General features: G+C 41.0%; 1 protein-coding gene across 5 annotated transcripts in view; it reads left to right on the forward strand.

Moving 5' to 3' along the window:
- The window catches only part of CCSER1 (coiled-coil serine rich protein 1), a 1,076,341-nt gene that overhangs the window by 524,115 nt on the left and 532,474 nt on the right, over nt 1-19,752 (forward strand). The window lies entirely within an intron of this gene.

Here is a 19,752-nt window from a genome sequence, read left to right on the forward strand (position 1 = left end):
GAGGTGATACAATTTCTTATCTTTCAGAGCACAGGCTCATGTCTGTTTCACTAATGATGAAATTTCCCAGATTCCTTAACTGTCGGCTGTAGTGTTTCTTGCCACGTCTTCTGAAGTATCTGGTATTGGCCACAGAATACTGCACTCTCTAGAGCTCTAAACTGATCCAATATGGGAATTGCTATGCTCTTAAACTGCTTCAAGAGCCAAACATGAGCCCGAAACAAACACAAAATATAGCTGCTTCATCTGGCTCAAATGTGATGCACACCTTGGCTTATGTCACCCAGCTCAACCAAAATGAAGGAAAAGCCTTCTGATTTTCTCCTTAGCCCCCAGTCGACAGACACTCTAGAGAGCTCCCCAGTTCCCTGTTGTTGGCTGTGCCCCAGTCCCCTGTTCACCTCTGCAATAATGGCAGGTATCTATGGCTTTTCTTACAGAAAGGCCATGTCCCTTGTCCCTCCTAACCTTGGGAAGAGCCTCTACAACCATATCCCACGTGGTCTTTTGTATTGACCTCCAGTGTCGGACAAAGCTGATCCACCTCACCCAAAAACTCCCTCTGATTGCTTAAAAGGGAGAAGGAGATTTTCTGTTGTGCCACCCAACCTAGAGTCTCCTGTTCGATACAAGGTAGGGGGGAGGTTGGGTGGGTGGGGGTGTGTGAGACTTTTATTGCTGCAGATATTGCAAATCCTGCCTCTTGCAATGAACTGGCCAAAAAAATCTCTCTCTCTCTCTCTCTCTCACACTCACACTCACACGTAGTCTTTCTGCTGCTACTAGCAGGGAAAACTATTCACTGGGCTTTATGTTGTGGATTGGGTGTATCCTGAAATGTCTTGATTATCCAAATCAGAGTAGTCAGCAGGTACTTGAGGTATCACATTTGTTTTGGCCTACCTGTGTTGTTAACCGCACTTTAAAATATATACAAAGCATTGATTAAAAATGGTGCATTTAACGTTTATCAAATGTGTGTCCGATGCATAGGCATTTGCATTTGAGTGGATCTCAGTGGATCTTAGATGCAAATGCAACTTTAGAGTAAAGGTCATTCATAAACATGATCAATTATTCTTTGTATTTAGGAGAGCAAAGACCAAGTGCTAAATTCTGTCTTTGAATATGCATGCAAGGTTCCTGTTGGTATGAAAGAATCAAGGAACTGTAATTATAGGATTAGTGTGGAAAAATCTGGCAAGACCATTTAATGCTCCTTAATACTGTAGTTTGATTTTTGTATCATATTCAGTTGCGTCATGGACTTTGGAAGTATAAAATGCTAACTCTTTCTAGCATAAGGATTTTCCATAGCAATACTTTCATTGCTTCAGGAGTGTTATGTAAATGGTATAATTGAATGATCAAATGCCATAATTTGGGATGAAAATATGAGTTTGTGCATCACAAGGCAATAAATGACATTCCTGATACCTTTTAACAAAAGCTATTTATCATTATTGGCTTTTAAGCATAACAGTTATTACTGTAATCCTGTAGTGGCTTGGAATAATTGATTATACTTATTAAAAACACATCAGTTACTTTTCCCAAATGATAAATCTGATATTGAGCTATCAATTATAATTTATAGGCAATGTAAATTATTCTGATTTGCTTCCTGCTGGATTTTTTTTCCCCGTTCAGTTTAATTGAAAGCGAAGTGCATCACCAGACAGGGTGAATAATACATGCAGTTGTGTGCACCTTTGTTTTATGGTTAATCTCAGATGCATTCACATTAGCGGATTAGCTCACATCAAAAAATTCTAAATTTAACTATTGTTAGAAGACTGATTCATTGAAGTCACCATATTTACATCAATTAGGATGATGGGATGGACCTTGCAGCTTATTCTTTTTAGTCCACTTTGCTTCTATTGGGTGCTAACGGATAGTCACATGTTGTGCAAGAGAGAGAGAGGGGCGGGGGCAGGTAAGGCTGCACTAAAAATGTATTACATTGCTTTGCATTTTCTTTTGTAAGACTTCCTAGGGAAAGCTCTTCCCTGTATGTATGAAAGAGAGAGTAAATGTGAGGAAGCTTATAAACATGATTCTCTCCTGTGTCTGACCTCTGATTCTCAGGGCCAGCTCTGGCCACAGAAAGAGTTAAAGTTGATTCTGGATGGCTTTAACCTCTGTTACTAAAACAGGGTCTTTAATGGACTCTTCTACTCATCTATACCTGTCCCCCACTGGTGTACTCTGCCGTGCCTCTCCCTGCTCTCTACCCACCTCAAGGTTCCCTTTATACCAAAGACCAGGTTAGTGGAGCCAGCTTACTTGGGCTGATAGGGAGTTCACTTCCGTCAGGGAATTATCCGCTGGCCATCTGTGGCCAGTTTCCAGCCCCTTTGCACTTCCCAAATCCTGTGTGATGAAAAGACATTGGATCTGATTACAGAAACCAGTCCTATAACTTTGTGGAGATGACTCCAGAGGGCACAAGTAAAAGCCTGTATTATCTATATAATTTTTACAGTGATATTTTTGGAATTTTTAAATCCCCCAGTGCAACACAACCACACATACAACACCCCAACTAGTGCACAACCACAGACATGCACAACGTCTTCCAGCACACAACCCTCATTTGCCACTTGCACAATCCACAGAAATCTTGCAATACAACCCAATCCAGTCCCAGCAACACAATCTGTATACACAATAAACCCAAACATCCCTCTTATTTTTTTTAATGTTTTTGACTTGACACCTGTGCGACAGAATGAGCATGTACTATAATATTTGAGAGATGGTGTTACATTTTCTGAAAAATCAGGTGATGGGCATCCAAGATTGGGCACTCAAAATTAGTGTTCACTCTGCCTCAGTTACCCATCATTAAAATGGGAACATTAATACCACCTTACCTCACAGGGCTATTGAGGAAATAAATGCACTAATATTTTTGTGAAGCGTTCAAATACAGTCATGAGTGCCAAAGAAAAGCCCATGAGGAAATTAATATGTCTTCAGAGCAAGGTTTGAATAGTGTACTGTTAAAAATGGATGGTGCCACACACTGAACAATGAGGCTAAATAAAATATTGAATAACTGCTTATTCAGTGAGCACTGTCCATCCTTTGCACTGAATTATGTATAATTGTGGGGAAAATAGGAAGTGCTCGTGTAACTAAAGATTGCGTATTAACGCATACACACAAGGGGGCCAAATAGGCAACCTCAATTCTGGTATTTCCTAACTTTTGAATGCCTGACTTTGAAACATTTAATGTTCTTTTAATGTTGTTGTTTGCATGCAAATAGATACATAATTTTATAAATAAATATATATTTATATTTTTGGTCTGGTGTCTTAATTGACTTTCTGTATTATAGTATGTTGTTGTTTGCCTTACTGTGACAGGTGCTGCTACTATCCTGGCAACATCTTTTCAAAGAGAGTTCTTTGGGTATGGTACCTGACTGTCTTGTAAAGGTAGAAGAGAAAAGTGTTGTAATTTTATTTCCTTGCACATTTAATTCAAGTAGTATGAAAAACTGGTCTCACTAAATATGTCTATGAACTTAGTACTCATGAAAGTAAAGGAGAAATAGCATGGTGAGAGCCAGGAGTGGCATGGGCTAGGCTTCTGGACACAGCTCTACTACTGAACATTAGTTGTACACCACACAACTCTATGGACAGTGTGGATCCAAAAGTAGACTATTTTGCAGGCCAGCTTGTGCATTCGGGGTGGTGAACATTTGGCTAAATGTTCACAGAGGACTAGGGTGAAGCTGCTAAACTAGCTTTCACTTGTGACTTAAATGCAGAGTCAGATTTAGGAGCCTATTTGATGTGTGGTTATTTGTTCTGTCTTTGTCTCTCTGCCTCTGAGAGCCATTGCTAGAGTGGTACCTATAATCAATGCCTCCACTAAGCAGTCAGGTAGCAGTGACAGCAGGATCCCCCTCCTTCCATTTTATCTGTTGGGCAGAGGAGTGGAAGGGATTTCCTTTTCAGTTGCATTCAGAGGCTTCTATTTTTGCTGTGCTAGTCAGATGGGGGAAATCTTTTGGGTCTGCATGAATGATTGTAGGCATAGGTGATGGAACTGGGGGTGCAGCAGCACCCCTACCTTAAAGTGGTTTCCATCACATACAGGGTTTACTGTTCTGTTCACTGGCTTTCAGCACCCCCACTATACAGATTGTTTCAGCACCACGGATTGTAGGGAATGGAGGCTGCAATGATCCAGAAATGTGTGTAGATGTTGGAGAACTGGAACATGGGAGTGGATGCAGTGGGAAAGGAAACCTGAAAAAGGGAACTGGAGCAGCGCGGGGAGTGAGGGGATACTGAGTGAGGGTTGTTGTATTTGAAGTTGAAGGACGTCGCTTGAGTGAAAGGAAATGTGGAGCCCTTTGCGCAGCCTTTTAAAACCTGCAAGATTGACAGTGCCTTAATAGGAAAATGATTTAATGGGTGACCACTGTGAGATGGCGCTTGGGGTGCCACTGTGAGTTTGATGCCTTGTATTCTAATCAGTTTTTGCTTTGAGTTTTGGTGGTTGCTTTTTCTAATAGTTCTATCTAACCCATCTCAAAGAATACTTAATCACCACTATTTTGAGTGACAGAGTGAGCAAACTATGCTTTGATATTTATCATCTACAAAACAAGTTAATTGAACATGGTGGTCTAAGACAGAGGAGAGAGGCAGGACAACTGCTCTTAAGGAGGTGGAAGGTGAGTTGGGTTAGGTAATTTTTTTTTAATTGGACCAACTTCTGTTGGAGAGAGATGCAAGCTTTTGAGCTACACCAGGGGTTCTCAAACTGGGGGTCGGGACCCCTCATGGGGTCACGAGGCTATTACGTGGGGGGTCGCAAACTGTCAGCCTCTACCCCAAACACTGCTTTGCTTCCAGCATTTATAATGGTGTTATAAATTAAAAACACATTTTTATATATTTAAGTGGGGCTTACACTCAGAGGCTTCCTATGTGAAAGGGGTCACCGGTACAAAAGTTTGAGTACCAGTGAGCTACACAGAGCTCTTCTGGTCTGGGAAAGTTAGCACATCTTGCAAGGGACCATTCAAGGTGGAGTGGCCCATTAACAACTCTGCAGTACTAGGAGAAAAACAGTTGGGGGTGGGGGAGAGGGTTAATTGGTTACAGATTGTTGTAATAAGCCATAAATCCGGTGGGACACTGAGTATTTCTTCAAAGGAAGCATTTTTTCTCCCTTTCAAAAAGCGCTCCTATGCTAATTTATTAAAGTAAATTTTAAAGTTGTGTTCAGTTTTTCTCCCCAGTGCCCCTATTAATGTTAACTATAAGGAGGTTTAATTCACTTATATTCCTGGACACAACATGAAAGAAAAATGTACATTTTATGGGTAAAGGTTTTATGAGGAAATGCTATTCACAACTCTCAGCAAGTTTAATATACGCTAGCAAAAATGTTCAGTTTGAACTTGTAAGAACAGGAACGAACACACATGGAAATGCCCTAAGTGAAGACTGCATGAATCACATTTAACTCTGCCCCTTGTCTGCATACATACTTATCCCACAGTTCAGTTGCATCAACACATTCTATTTCTCAAACACCATGTAAGCTCCTGGACTGTCAGGGAAAGCCGAGGGCTGCCCCCTGTGTTCTGAGAAGCCCCATTGAAACCTCTGACACAGGGCTCCACTATAGCAGAACACCTTGCAGGACTGAGATCTAATAGAATAATCTTACACGTGTAGTATCTTGTAATACTTGTACTACTTTCATAGTTATAATTGGAGCTGGTGGAAAAGATAAAGCAAGTTCCATATCTACTTTCAGTTTTTGCCCTAATCACTTTTTGCTTAAATGTCAATATTTAGGTGTTTTTTTTCCAATCAGTGGTCCAGTATATTTTTCTTTACTTCCTGTATCATATGCCTCACAGATGACAGACTGTACCTTAATGACTTAGCCAGCTGTTCCACATTGACTTTTCAACCAGCAACAAAACCTTTCAGAAATACCAATCATAGATTAAGGCCATTAAATATGTGGATTATTCGACTGTGAATTTAGGTGGCTTATCTAGTATTTTGGTATGTACATTTACTGTGTACTTGTCATATAAATGACTTCCATGAAGTCTGTCTGAGACCGACAGAATTGCAAGATGCAGTGTACATGTATCTAAGCTTGCAGAACATGGTTATGATACAGCATTGAATTTGGGAGTTAGTATGTGATCATGTAATTAAAGACTGTACAGTGAGGCAAATGCACAAGTGTCAGAATTAAGGTTATGTATTGGGTTTCTTCAGTTTTTCCCTACCATCCTGCCATTAAAAAACGGCTTAATCTTTTCCTTAAACTTGACAACAACAATCGCCTTAAGGTGGAAGCTAAGCCTAGAAAACTTCAAAAATTACTAGAAACAGCCCATGCATTCTTAACGACAGCGATCCCTGCTGTACCCATTATGATACTTCAATGTGTGAAACATTCTAGTTTCAACTTTTGTAAGAAGACTCTAAAGGCAGGAACTGAAACATAGTCTGATTAAGGAATGGGTTGAAATTGTGGAAAGACTTAAAATACTTTTCTGCTAAAGAACAGTGTGTAGTAAATAAGGAATTATTGGTTGAATCTTTAGCTTGCATTTATGCAATATGTTGTAGGAGATACATTGTAGGAGAATGTGGTATAACCATGGAAAAAATACATAATAGGATGGCATTAGGTACCAACTTTGAAATGCCAGCACCCGCTCCCCCCACAAGGCAAGCACCCAATCCCCACCACAGGGCAACTCCGCAAAACCTGCCCCTTCAACAACCACTTATTGTCTAGAGAGAACACACAGAAATAAGATCAGTAATATTGGATGTCTCCTCACTCTCGCAAGACTCAAACCCTTTCTCACACATGCACGGTGCATTTGTGGGTTGGTGGGCAGACAACTATGGCATTTTCAACAGTTTTGATCTCTTATCACGTAAACTGCAGAAGTAGGAACGCTGCAGCATTTTTAGCTGGACACACACTTTTCACATTAGATAGCCCAGTGTATTTTGACAATTCAAAACTTTAGACCCAACCCATGTGTTTAAAAAAACAAACAAAAAACCAGCAGATTAAATTATTTTTCTAGCAAATCCATAAAAAAAAGCCAAAGCTGGTCAAATACTGGCCAGGTGGTAACCCTAATTTCCACTGAGTTTTTCCTACTTTAAGGGACGGTTTTGTTCCTTGTGCTCAGTAGTTAGAGATACAGATGTCAACTTTCTTTCTTTCGATGAGATCTTATTAGGGAATACAAGGGAGTCTTGAGAATGGATTCTCTGCATCTAAAGAAGTTAAAATGACCTGTCAGAAGTGGTTCCATATTGAAATAGTAAAAGCCCTTTTGAGAGCTGATGAAGTAGTGAGATAATTGCAGTCACAACATTTAAGAAGTGTAAAATGGCTCCTTAAAGCCTTAGTGGAATACATCGCAATCCAAGGAAATGAAATCTTTTCTGAGAGCTGTTGAGATATAAACATAACCTCAAATAAAACCTCTTTCTGGTGTTAAAATCTAGCAATATTGCTCTTGATATCTACAGAGGAACGGAAAGGCAAGAACAGCCGGGCAATTTAAGGAGCAATGTTACTAATGAAGTTTCTGTGTCCAGCTAAAAATGCTGCAGCATTCCTACTTCCACAGTTTAAGAGATAAGAGATCAAAACTGTTGAAAATACTGTAGTTGTCTGCCAACAAACACACAAATTGAATGTGTTGTGATTTTTAAATTAAGACTAAAAAATTATATGTGGATAGAACTGGTGAGCTACGCACACTGCAAGGGGTATAGAAGGCAAAATACATCCAGCCCACAATCTTAGCCCTTGGCATATATGCAAAGCTGTGCATTAAGAGCAGTGGGGTGTGGGCTTTTTTGGTGGTATATCTTGGAAAGTTAGCAAATGCATGAATTAAAGAAAATGAAATGTATGAAAACAGACAGTGTGAATTAATTTTTGTTCTAAATATAATATGAGGCCCTTTCAAAGAATGCTGTCTGTTCTTCTTACAAAAGTTAAGTGAAAGGCATTAAATAGACACTGAAAAGCTACTGGGTGTTGTGACAAAGTGGGATTTTTAATGGTTTTATTTTTTAATCCTATGTATGTCCCAGTTTTCCCTGTGTTTTGCATGACTAAGCAGTAGGAGAAAGCTAGACCTGAGAGCAAATTTAATCTTAAGAGACATAGGTGTGTATGTTGCCTAGCTGTCTGAGCTGACCGAATGGGCCATTAAAAAGGACTGGCCATGGCCAACCCATATTGATGGAAAATCCAAAAGGACAATGGAAAGCCCAGTCATCAGGACACTAACACCAAGCAACCAACAGCCTGGGGCGGGGGAAGGATTTCCCACCTCTCATCAGGGAAGCTAAGCAGAGAGCCCAGGTTGAGAACAAAAGATTAGGAAGTATGCAGCTCTGGAAGAAGCTTGAGCTCTCTCACATCATGGGAACTGACTAAGAAAGCACATCAGAGGGGGAGACAGGGCCTAACAATGGAGTTCACTTCAGCTTGGCTGGTGCATTGCTCTGGGTTGACGATAATGGACAATGCTTTAATCTTTCATGTCTCTGTACTAACCTAGGGACTTCAAATGCTATGTTCCAGTTTTCAGAGTAACAGCCGTGTTAGTCTGTATTCACAAAAAGAAAAGGAGTACTTGTGGCACCTTAGAGACTAACCAATTTATTTGAGCATAAGCTTTCGTGAGCTACAGCTCACTTCATCGGATGCATACTGTGGAAAATACAGAAGATGTTTGTTTTTATACACACAAATCATGAAAAAATGGGTGTTTATCACTACAAAAGGTTTTCTCTCCCCCCACCCCACTCTCCTGCTGGTAATAGCTTATGTAAAGTGATCACTCTCCTTACAATATATATGATAATCAAGATGGGCCATTTCCAGCACAAATCCAGGTTTTCTCCCTCCCCCACCCCCACACAAACCCACTCTCCTGTTGGTAATAGCTTATCTAAAGTGATCACTCTCCTTACAGTGTGTCTATAGAGACTGGGAGTGCAAGGTAACCTATTATGCAAGGTAACCTATTTCCCCTTGTTTTCCTAACCTCCTCAGACGTTCTTGTTGAACCCTGGATTTGTGCTGGAAATGGCCCACCTTGATTATCATACACATTGTAAGGAGAGTTTACCTGGTTCTTACAATAGACTACTGGAAGAGAAGAAGAAGCTGATTCTATATGAAATAGCTCACCTTAAGTGATCACTCTGGTTACAGTGTGTATGACAGGTTTCAGAGTAACAGCCGTGTTAGTCTGTATTCTCAAAAAGAAAAGGAGTACTTGTGGCACCTTAGAGACTAACCAATTTATTTGAGCATGAGCTTTCGTGAGCTACAGCTCACTTCATCGGATGCATACTGTGGAAACTGCAGAAGACATTATATACACAGAGACCATGAAACAATACCTCCTCCCACCCCACTCTCCTGCTGGTAATAGCTTATCTAAAGTGATCATCAAGTTGGGCCATTTCCAGCACAAATCCAGGTTTTCTCACCCTCCGCCCCCCCACACACAAACTCACTCTCCTGCTGGTAATAGCCCATCCAAAGTGACCACTCTCTTCACAATGTGTATGATAATCAAGGTGGGCCATTTCCTGCACAAATCCAGGTTCTCTCACCCCCCCCCCCTTCCCAAAAAACACACACACACAAACTCACTCTCCTGCTGGTAGTAGCTTATCCAAAGTGACCACTCTCCCTACAATGTGCATGATAATCAAGGTGGGCCATTTCCAGCACAAATCCAGGTTTTCTCACCCCCCCCCCCCACACACACAAACTCACTCTCCTGCTGGCAATAGCTCATCCAAAGTGACCATTCTCCCCACAATGTGCATGACAATCAAGGTGGGCCATTTCCAGCATAAATCCAAGTTGAACCAGAACGTCTGGGGGGCGGGGGGGGGTAGGAAAAAACAAGGGGAAATAGGCTACCTTGCATAATGACTTAGCCACTCCTTGCAAATGAATTCCAATTCAGCAGTTTCTCGCTGGAGTCTGGATTTGAAGTTTTTTTTATTGTAAGATAGCGACCTTCATGTCTGTGATTGCGTGACCAGAGAGATTGAAGTGTTCTCCGACTGGTTTATGAATGTTATAATTCTTGACATCTGATTTCTGTCCATTTATTCTTTTACATAGAGACTGTCCAGTTTGACCAATGTACATGGCAGAGGGGCATTGCTGGCACATGATGGCATATATCACATTGGTGGATGTGCAGGTGAACGAGCCTCTGATAGTGTGGCTGATGTTATTAGGCCCTGTGATGGTGTCCCCTGAATAGATATGTGGGCACAGTTGGCAACGGGCTTTGTTGCAAGGATAGGTTCCTGCCTTAGTGGTTCTGTTGTGTGGTATGTGGTTGTTGGTGAGTATTTGCTTCAGGTTGGGGGGCTGTCTGTAGGCAAGGACTGGCCTGTCTCCCAAGATTTGTGAGAGTGTTGGGTCATCCTTCAGGATAGGTTGTAGATCCTTAATAATGCGTTGGAGGGGTTTTAGTTGGGGGCTGAAGGTGACGGCTAGTGGCGTTCTGTTATTTTCTTTGTTAGGCCTGTCCTGTAGTAGGTGACTTCTGGGAACTCTTCTGGCTCTATCAATCTGTTTCTTCACTTCCGCAGGTGGGTATTGTAGTTGTAAGAATGCTTGATAGAGATCTTGTAGGTATTTGTCTCTGTCTGAGGGGTTGGAGCAATGCGGTTGTATCGCAGAGCCTGGCTGTAGACGATGGATCGTGTGGTGTGGTCAGGGTGAAAGCTGGAGGCATGTAGGTAGGAATAGCAGTCAGTAGGTTTCCGGTATAGGGTGGTGTTTATGTGACCATCGTTTATTAGCACTGTAGTGTCCAGGAAGTGGATCTCTTGTGTGGACTGGAGCAGGCTGAGGTTGATGGTGGGATGGAAATTGTTGAAATCATGGTGGAATTCCTCAAGGGCTTCTTTTCCATGGGTCCAGATGATGAAGATGTCATCAATATAGCGCAAGTAGAGTAGGGGCGTTAGGGGACGAGAGCTGAGGAAGCGTTGTTCTAAATCAGCCATAAAAATGTTGGCATACTGTGGGGCCAAGCGGGTACTCATAGCAGTGCCGCTGATCTGAAGGTATACATTGTCCCCAAATGTAAAATAGTTATGGGTAAGGACAAACTCACAAAGTTCAGCCACCAGGCTAGCCGTGACATTATCGGGGATAGTGTTCTTGACGGCTTATAGTCCATCTTTGTGTGGAATGTTGGTGTAGAGGGCTTCTACATCCATAGTGGCCAGGATGGTGTTATCAGGAAGATCACCGATGGATTGTAGTTTCCTCAGGAAGTCAGTGGTGTCTCAAAGGTAGCTGGGAGTGCTGGTAGCGTAGGGCCTGAGGAGGGAGTCTACATAGCCAGACAATCCTGCTGTCAGGGTGCCAATGCCTGAGATGATGGGGCGCCCAGGATTTCCCGGTTTATGGATCTTGGTAGTAGATAGAATATCCCAGGTCGGGGTTCCGGGGTGTGTCTGTGCGGATTTGATCTTGTGCTTTTTCAGGAAGTTTCTTGAGCAAATGCTGTAGTTGCTTTTGGTAACTCTCAGTGGGATCATAGGGTAATGGCTTGTAGAAAGTGATGTTGGAGAGCTGCCGAGCAGCATCTTGTTCATATTCCGACCTATTCATGATGACGACAGCACCTCCTTTGTCAGCCTTTTTGATTATGATGTCAGAGTTGTTTCTGAGGCTGTGGATGGCATTGTGTTCCGCACGGCTGAGGTTATGGGGCAAGTGATGCTGCTTTTCCACAATTTCAGCCCCTGCACGTCGGCGGAAGCACTCTATGTAGAAGTCCAGAAGAATGATAACACCCATTGTTTCATGTTCTCTGTGTATATACATGTATATAAGTCTCCCCACTGTATTTTCCACTGAATGCATCCAGTGATGTGATGTAGCTCGCAAAAGCTGTAGTGAGCTGTAGCTCGCAAAAGCTTAAGCTCAAATAAATTGGTTCGTCTCTAAGGTGCCACAAGTCCTCCTGTTCTTTTTTGAGGATACAGACCAAGACGGCTGTGACTCGGACACCCGACATTTAAAGGAGACATTAAATTCTTTGTCTTTGCCTCGTAAAAGAGGTTTTGGGGGAAAATTAATCAGACCGATGGTGGTGAGGGAGAATGAAACAACTTTTTATTTTTCATTCGAACTGATCTGGCCTTGCCTGTGAGGATTTATTCCCTTCATGCAATGCTCACTCTGAGTTGATCTGAAAATAAGAGCATTAAAATGTTGTTCAACCTTCAAGAGGAATTTGAAGTTGACCCTATAAAAATAAGACTGGCATTCCGGAAATTTTATGCAGAGTTAGAGTATATGTTGACCAGAGCAACTTTTTTTAAAATATAGGGCAATTCGGGATATGACCATGCTCAAATGAGGGAAAAGTGGAATTGTTGTTGTGCTCCTAATCCTCAAATAGCAGAGCCCTGGCTCACTTCTGATCCCTCCTGATCTCTGTGGAATTTCCTACCCTCCATCCAGTGCTTCCCTCTTTCACCTGATAAGTTGTGTTTCCTTCTCCATATCTCTGCACTCCTGATGCCCACTTAACATTCCAGTCCCTCTTCCTGAGTATCCAACAGAGCCAGAACAACCACCTTTCTCCCTGGCAGCAGGCTGCCTTCTCTGCCCATTAGGCCACCACAAATAGGCTGGATGCTTTTCAGGTTTATAAGCATCATTGTGGTGTTTATTAGGTCCCCTCTACGAGTTCATCAGTACAGCTTTGTGCAGCCATATACAAGTGGACATAAACTTCCCCCGAGCCCACTCGAGGGAGAGGGAAAGAAACCCCTGGGCCCTGCCAGAATCTCCCTGACACTTCCTTCCTGTCCTTGAACTGTGTTCTCAGCTGATAGGTAGATTGCTCTTATTAGCGTATCAGCCCCCTGCCTAATTAAGCCATCGAGCACCCATCTCTCAATATAAGACGACTCCAAGTGTGTAATAGCTAGTACTTTAGTGACCAGGGTGCTGGGTCAGTTCTAGGCTCCTAGCACTTGGTCACATCCCCCGAGACACTTCCCTGTTAAAGCGGACTTTTGAGAGTTCTTTGGAGATTCAGAGCCCTCCTTCCTCAAGTAGGAACTGACTTGGGGTAGGAGGTTTCAGTACCTGACCTGGTGAAAGGCTGGAAGAACAGCTAACCTCTCTGTCTTCGTCAAAGTGACACACCAGAGCAGCCATGGGATCTGCTCTCGCTCCAAAACAGAGTTTCAGAGAAACAGGCTGGGATCAGTTCTCTTCCCCACCCAAATCAGGAGGAACCTGGGGAACAGGCTAGACAGTCTTGTTTGCTGGAGGAACTGAGGTGGTGGGTCAAGTGGACCTGTTAGCTATTGGTGGGTGGGTGGAGAGACCCGTGAAAGCATCGGGGAGATCAATTCCTGATCAGCACAGTAGAGCAGGGTCAGCCTGGGAAAAATTAGCAAGCGAACTAGTACCCTGCTAGAAATGCTAGTATGATGCATAGGCTGCATGACAAACTGTGAGTTTCATGATAGAGAGTGGTACTGATTATTTTTAATCTTAAAGAGCAATCATAAGGCTGGGTTAGTGCTAGAAAGATTCTGAAGAGCTTGTTCATGTGTTCATTACAACCAGACTGAAATTATGCAATCTTCTCTTTTGATATTTTTATATTGGCCATGGTTGAATTGAAATACTCTGTGAGAAGTTAACCCTCAGATTTTCAAAAGGCTTTTTTGTTCTGCAACTTTTTCCTGTCAGGTGCTGGTTAGATTCAACATCTAGACTATAAAATGGTATTGAACAGAGTAACTGATATTAGAATACAACTAAAACTACTCCCCCTTTGTAAAAACTATAAAGTAGACAGACTGTCTTCTCCTTTCTTTGGTTATTATCAAGATTAATTTGTTTTCTGGCTCTAATTACCACTGAAGATGTTCTGTCAGTATTCACAAAAAGAAAAGGAGTACATGTGGCACCTTAGAGACTAACAAATTTATTTGAGCATGAGCTTTCATGACGCATCCGATGAAGTGAGCTGTAGCTCAGGAAAGCTTATGCTCAAATAAAGTTGTTAGTCTCTGAGATGCCACAAGTACTCCTTTTCTTTTTGCAAATACAGACTAACACGGCTGCTACTCTGAAATCTGTCAGTATTAACATATTGCATCAATACATTTTGATACTGATCTCAAGAGAAGTCGGTGTCTGCCCACTATCCTCACACTGCTTACCCTTATGGAGAAACAGTTGTAACAAATTAAATTGCCTTCTTTCGGTGGATGATACAGAAGACATTACATGTATTTTATGGTACAATTAACCAAGTTTGATACATTACTCTCTTCCTACAGAAGATCAGATTAAAGGCATCTAGCCTGTATCTAGCGCAATCCCAGTTGATGAAGTGAGGTAAATCTGTTTTCATTTATAGAACAAGTGTTGACACAGTCTAACAAAGGTTGGAAAATGACTAATATTTTTAAAGAAATGCAGCATTTACAATGTGCCCCTATATATTGTTGGTCTGGTAAATTATTTTAAACAATTGAATGTATATTATCAGAATTGAATGTGCCTTTTCAAGACTTTTTTCCCCCTCTCTGATTTTTTTTTTCCACATACCAAGGCTCTGGATTACTCCAAGCTGAAATATTTTGACTTTCAGAATGTTGGAGGAAATAGTTTGAACTATTGTAAACAGCAGAATTGTGTAGGAAAAACATGGAGGCCTGGGAGGATGACAACAAACCTAATAGTGATATCACTTTGATCTGATTAGAGAATAGTTTGAGGCAACATATACTTTTGAATTTCAATGCTACATGACACAGACAATCAAATGAGACCTTACTGGAGTTTATACAGGCTTTGGAAACTACTGCATACTTATGCAGCAAATGCACTGTGCTGCCAGGAGTTGTATATCTTAAGATAAATGCCAACGTGTACAAAAGAAATATATGGCAGATATCCTTTGTTGAGAGGAAGAGCTCTTGACAAAGTATTTTTGTAGAAGTTGTATTTGTATATAGACCAAAAAACCTCCATCCTATGTTATAAGCACACTATTCAGGTTGCAACGTCAAACACAACAATTAGGAAATGCAAAAATTAAGGTTGCCTGGGAACATTAATTTGACTTTCCTGTTCATATGCATTATGAAACTATCTTTAATTATTTGATTACATCCTGTCATTTTCCTCTGCCTTCAAATCAGGCAGCTTCTGCTATCCACAATGTGTGGGTGTGGGCAGGAGGATCATGGAGAGATCAGCTCCCTGTTCTCTGGTCTGGGGCCCAGGCTCATGCCAGCACTGAACACCTGGAAGTAGCAAAGAGAGGGAAAGTTTGGCTTCACCTTGTTAGCCCTGTGCTGGAGTGAGAGTGTTCATTTACACAGTGAGATTGTGCATATTCAGTCTGGTCAACACTGGGATATGTGAAAGGCTCGAACATGCTCGGTGAAGATGGAATTTTAGGAGATTTTTAGCTGCAACATTCTAAGAAGCCTCTATTTAGCATATGCAAATATGACTTTTCAAAAACTTATAACTTGGTTAAATTTGGGTGGATTTCCACAGGGATGGCAAAGGCTACATCCCTGAGACATAGGTCAAACTTCAAGTCTTTTGAAAACTAACTTTTACAAAACACCCAAATCACAGTGACCCCTACTGTGTCATCACTTCTCCTAACTTCAGTAAACTACTTATCAACAAGCATTCCTAACAATCTTAGTCGTAATACACTTCTGTATCAAAGTTACCCGAATTCAAGGTTTTCATCCACGTATTTCCTTCAGTCTCAATTTGTTGACTCTTTCTTTTCTTCCCTCCCGTTCTGATGAGCAAAAACTGCAAGCCTGCAGCTAACATAGGACCTTTATCTCCAGAAGCCCAGCTTATTCAAATTAATCCTTAATTATGTGAGGTCTATTTTATGAATTCGGGGTGGCATGTGATGTCTCTACCAGGAGCCAACAGCCCACTGGTCCATCAGTCATTGCAAAATGTATGTACAGTTAACATTTAAAGAATTATGTGTCTGCACTGAAAACTCTTTTCTTAAGGCGTGTGTGTTAAAGCGGGTCACCAGAAGGTGATAAACATGCTCCTGTCAGGTACAAAGGAAGAGATACTTGTCTTTCTCTGTGTACTCATGTGTATATTGTGTATTGTGTGCTTCACAGTGGAGATCTATTTGCGTTACTGAGCTTGGTGCTAATGAAAAGATTGCAGAATCACATGAGAGCGGGAGAGAGAGAGAGAGAAACTGCAGGAACAAAACCAAAATGGCAGGCCTGTCTATTTAAGTAAAGACAATGGGGGGGTATATCTGGGGTTACTGAGGTACATCCTGAATCTTTCACCGAGGAGACAAACTGCTAGTGTGTTTTATCTTATGAAAGGAGGGTCACAGCTAGCCAGATTGGAAAACACCACAAATACTTTTGTGATCTAAACTTCGTTAGGCAGCAAAGTATGTTGTTAATTGAATCTAAGCTCTAGAATGTGTGTCAGGATTTGGTTTTACATGTAACCATTTCTTTTCCATAATTCAACTTGCTACCTTTCAAATCTCTATAGTTGGCTAAATAAACTTTAACTTGCTTTCATTGTAAACATACACAAGTTCTGTGGGTTAAACAGAGAGATGGTCTAAGATGGAACTGGTAAGCGGGGTACTGTTCCTTAGGGGGAAATGGATCTATGAATTCTGAGTGTCCAGCAGATCAGGGACTGAACACTCCATGGGGATGCTCAAAGGGCTTTGGGGGTTGGAGTGTGCCTCTAGTAACCTGCAGACAGATAACAGAGCCTGCATATGCTAAGAAGCTTGTGTTGCCTGGGATTTGTGTTGCCTGGAGCTGGTGAAGTCAGGGAGGTGACACCTAGCGGACACAGGCAAGACTCACTTATACTTAAGGTGGGGGTGGTCAGGTGCCTCACAACCCTGGGTACCCACGAGAAGTGACCCAATGAGTCCCTACTCCAGTTTTCTTTTACTGTAGCAATAATTAATAACTTAGGAGATGTAGTAAAACTGAAGTTGCATTTAAAGCTTTGTGTGAATACAGTTTAATTACTTGACACTGTGATGAAATCATGAGATCATGATAATACAAAATACACTGAAGATGAACAAATGTGTAAGTGCTTTATTATTAAAATAACACACGTGAACATTTTTCTTTGTATTAAAATCAAGAAATTCACAAACAAAACTTTGTTAAACATTAGTAGAGGTTGCTCTCATCAATCAGTTAAAACAAAAAAAAATAGACCTATGAAGATGACTCAAAGGCTGCAAAGTCAAGTGCTCTGAAGTTAGGAAATGGCAGAATGAATGTTGCTCATACAACCTAAATTCAGCTCCTTTACCTGTAAACATTATGATACAGACTTCAGTTATGTGCAGAAGAGACTGTCTGTGAAAAGTTGGGTGTAAGTGACTTGCTCTGCATCATGTGGGAAATTGGTGTCCACTCTTCCTGCAATCCCCTCCTTTGTTCATTGCACACCTTCCAGCTTCTTCAACAAATAAGTCAGGGGTCCTACAGACAGACTCCTTCACTACTCAGTCCCAATTCATCTACATAGCACATCTGTCCCATGCACGGAATGAATGAGGGTTCCTGTTTGGGGGGAGGGGGAAGAGAGGGGAAATGAGATCATGTAACTAATGGCATACACAGAAGGGGGCCAAATTAAGTTTGCACAGGCAACCTTCATTCAGGCATTTCCTAAATTGAGTGCTCAACTTCACTTTTTAGTCCTTAACTTTGTGTTTCCTAATTCTTTATTGGTGAAAGCAACAAAGCAACCTTGACTAACATTAAACAGTGTTTATCATCATTCACAAACAAAACAGTCTTGCTCAAATAACATCAGAAGTTTGTGATAAGAGCTAGGAAGGGAACCCAATTGTGTGGTGTTGTCTAGGTAATTCACAGATAAGTTGATTTAGTTTCAGGCTAGTTGGCTGTTTCTGTGAGAACAGAAGTGGAACAGGAGATGTCCAATATGAAGTCCTCTCTGGAATAATTTCTCACAGAAGTTCTGGATATGCATTGAGAGCGTCACTGTAATAAGTGATTCTGACAAATAGACGTTTATCAGCCACAAAGGAAGAAAGGAGTTTGTTCGGGCATTTTAGGTTGTAAATGCTTCCCTTCAGGAAGGCAAGCTGATGTTCAAAGCAATGGGTTGGTTTTTTTTTTTTTTTTTGGTTTTCTTAATTGCTCAAGAAACTACTGTTGGTTACTTATTATTTCACTTGATTCTCTGCTGCTGTGAACTGCTATATCACCATTGAAATTACTTAATTTACACTAGTAGAGATATTGGCCAAAGTTGCTAATAGTGTAAAATGATTGAGATTGTTGGAAAAGTTCATGAGAAGGCAGCTCTAGCATTCTGATATTTTTTTTGACCCTACATTAGACTACACTTTAAGACTACCCAGAAACTGCAGCTCATGCAGAATACAGCTATCAGTCTGCCCTTTGTTAAAGTTTCTCTCACAGACCACACTATGCCTGCTCTATAAAGGCTCCACTGGCTTTCAGTTCATTTCTAGCTGCAAGTTAGGATGGTGCGTTTTGAGTTGTAAAGTTCTTTATGGTTTGGGCTTTATTTATATTAAAGATGTAGTGCCTTCAGCAGTTAAGATAATTTTGGAACGCACAGGTTGGCGGTCCTCATATTTGTATGTTTTTGGGACAGGAAACTCTCATTAGAGGGCCTGCAATTTGAATTTGTCTGGTCCGGAAGAGCTAGTTTCTGGTGACTTTCAGGGTATGTTGCAAAGTCAGTTGTATTTATTTACTTAAGCTTCTAGAGGGGGAGTGAGCAGAAAGTTTTTCGGTTTTGCTCAAGGAGTTTTTATTGCTATTAGTGACATTGTGTCAGTTTAGATTGATTATGGTATATGTCTGTATAGTATTGTTCGCCAAGAAAGTATAAGCTAGATCAGTGGAGCTACAGATTCATATCAGCTACAAAACTGGCCCTACGGTGGGCATATTGCATAAGTAAAATAAATACAAATCGTTCTGCAATGCAGTAGAAATGCACAGAAAGCAAATGCCACTTTGGCTACACATGCAAACGTGTCTACTGTGCTGTCCGTTACTTGTTAAAGTTTTATTTATGACATGAAAGTTGTAAAATATTTCCTTTCCATTGAATGTTTGTGTGTTCTGTTTTTTTTTGTTTGTTTGTTTGTTTTTGTTTTCAGGCATACTTTATATTGCTTGTATTTTTTTTGTCCAGGTTAGTTTCCTGTGAGTGTTTTTTTTTTGTTTTGTTTTTTTCCCAACTCTTTCCTTGTAGCAGCATGCCCCAAGTTAGTGTCACCTCTAAACTTAATAATTAACAGCTAATCAATATTTCAATATTATTAGTTACTCCTGTGCTTTATACCAACCTCCTTGACATTCTTCATATACTTTTTCTATAATTTTGATGACTTGGCAATTAAGAAAAAATCAGTCATCCAGATTGTCCACCCTGGTTTGTTCTGCATGCAGGGAGGGCATTTGTTCCAAATAGTTTCCTGATATTCTCCTCTAAATGCACATATATCTGTGTGCATATCTTAATAGCTTATTCATTTTATTGGGCGTTAAGTCAAAATGTGTGCATGGGGATGTAATTTGTCCATAAATGAAGTATTTAAATTCTTATCCC

Source organism: Natator depressus, chromosome 4 (genome assembly GCF_965152275.1).
Source record: "Natator depressus isolate rNatDep1 chromosome 4, rNatDep2.hap1, whole genome shotgun sequence".
Classification (NCBI taxonomy): domain Eukaryota; kingdom Metazoa; phylum Chordata; order Testudines; family Cheloniidae; genus Natator; species Natator depressus.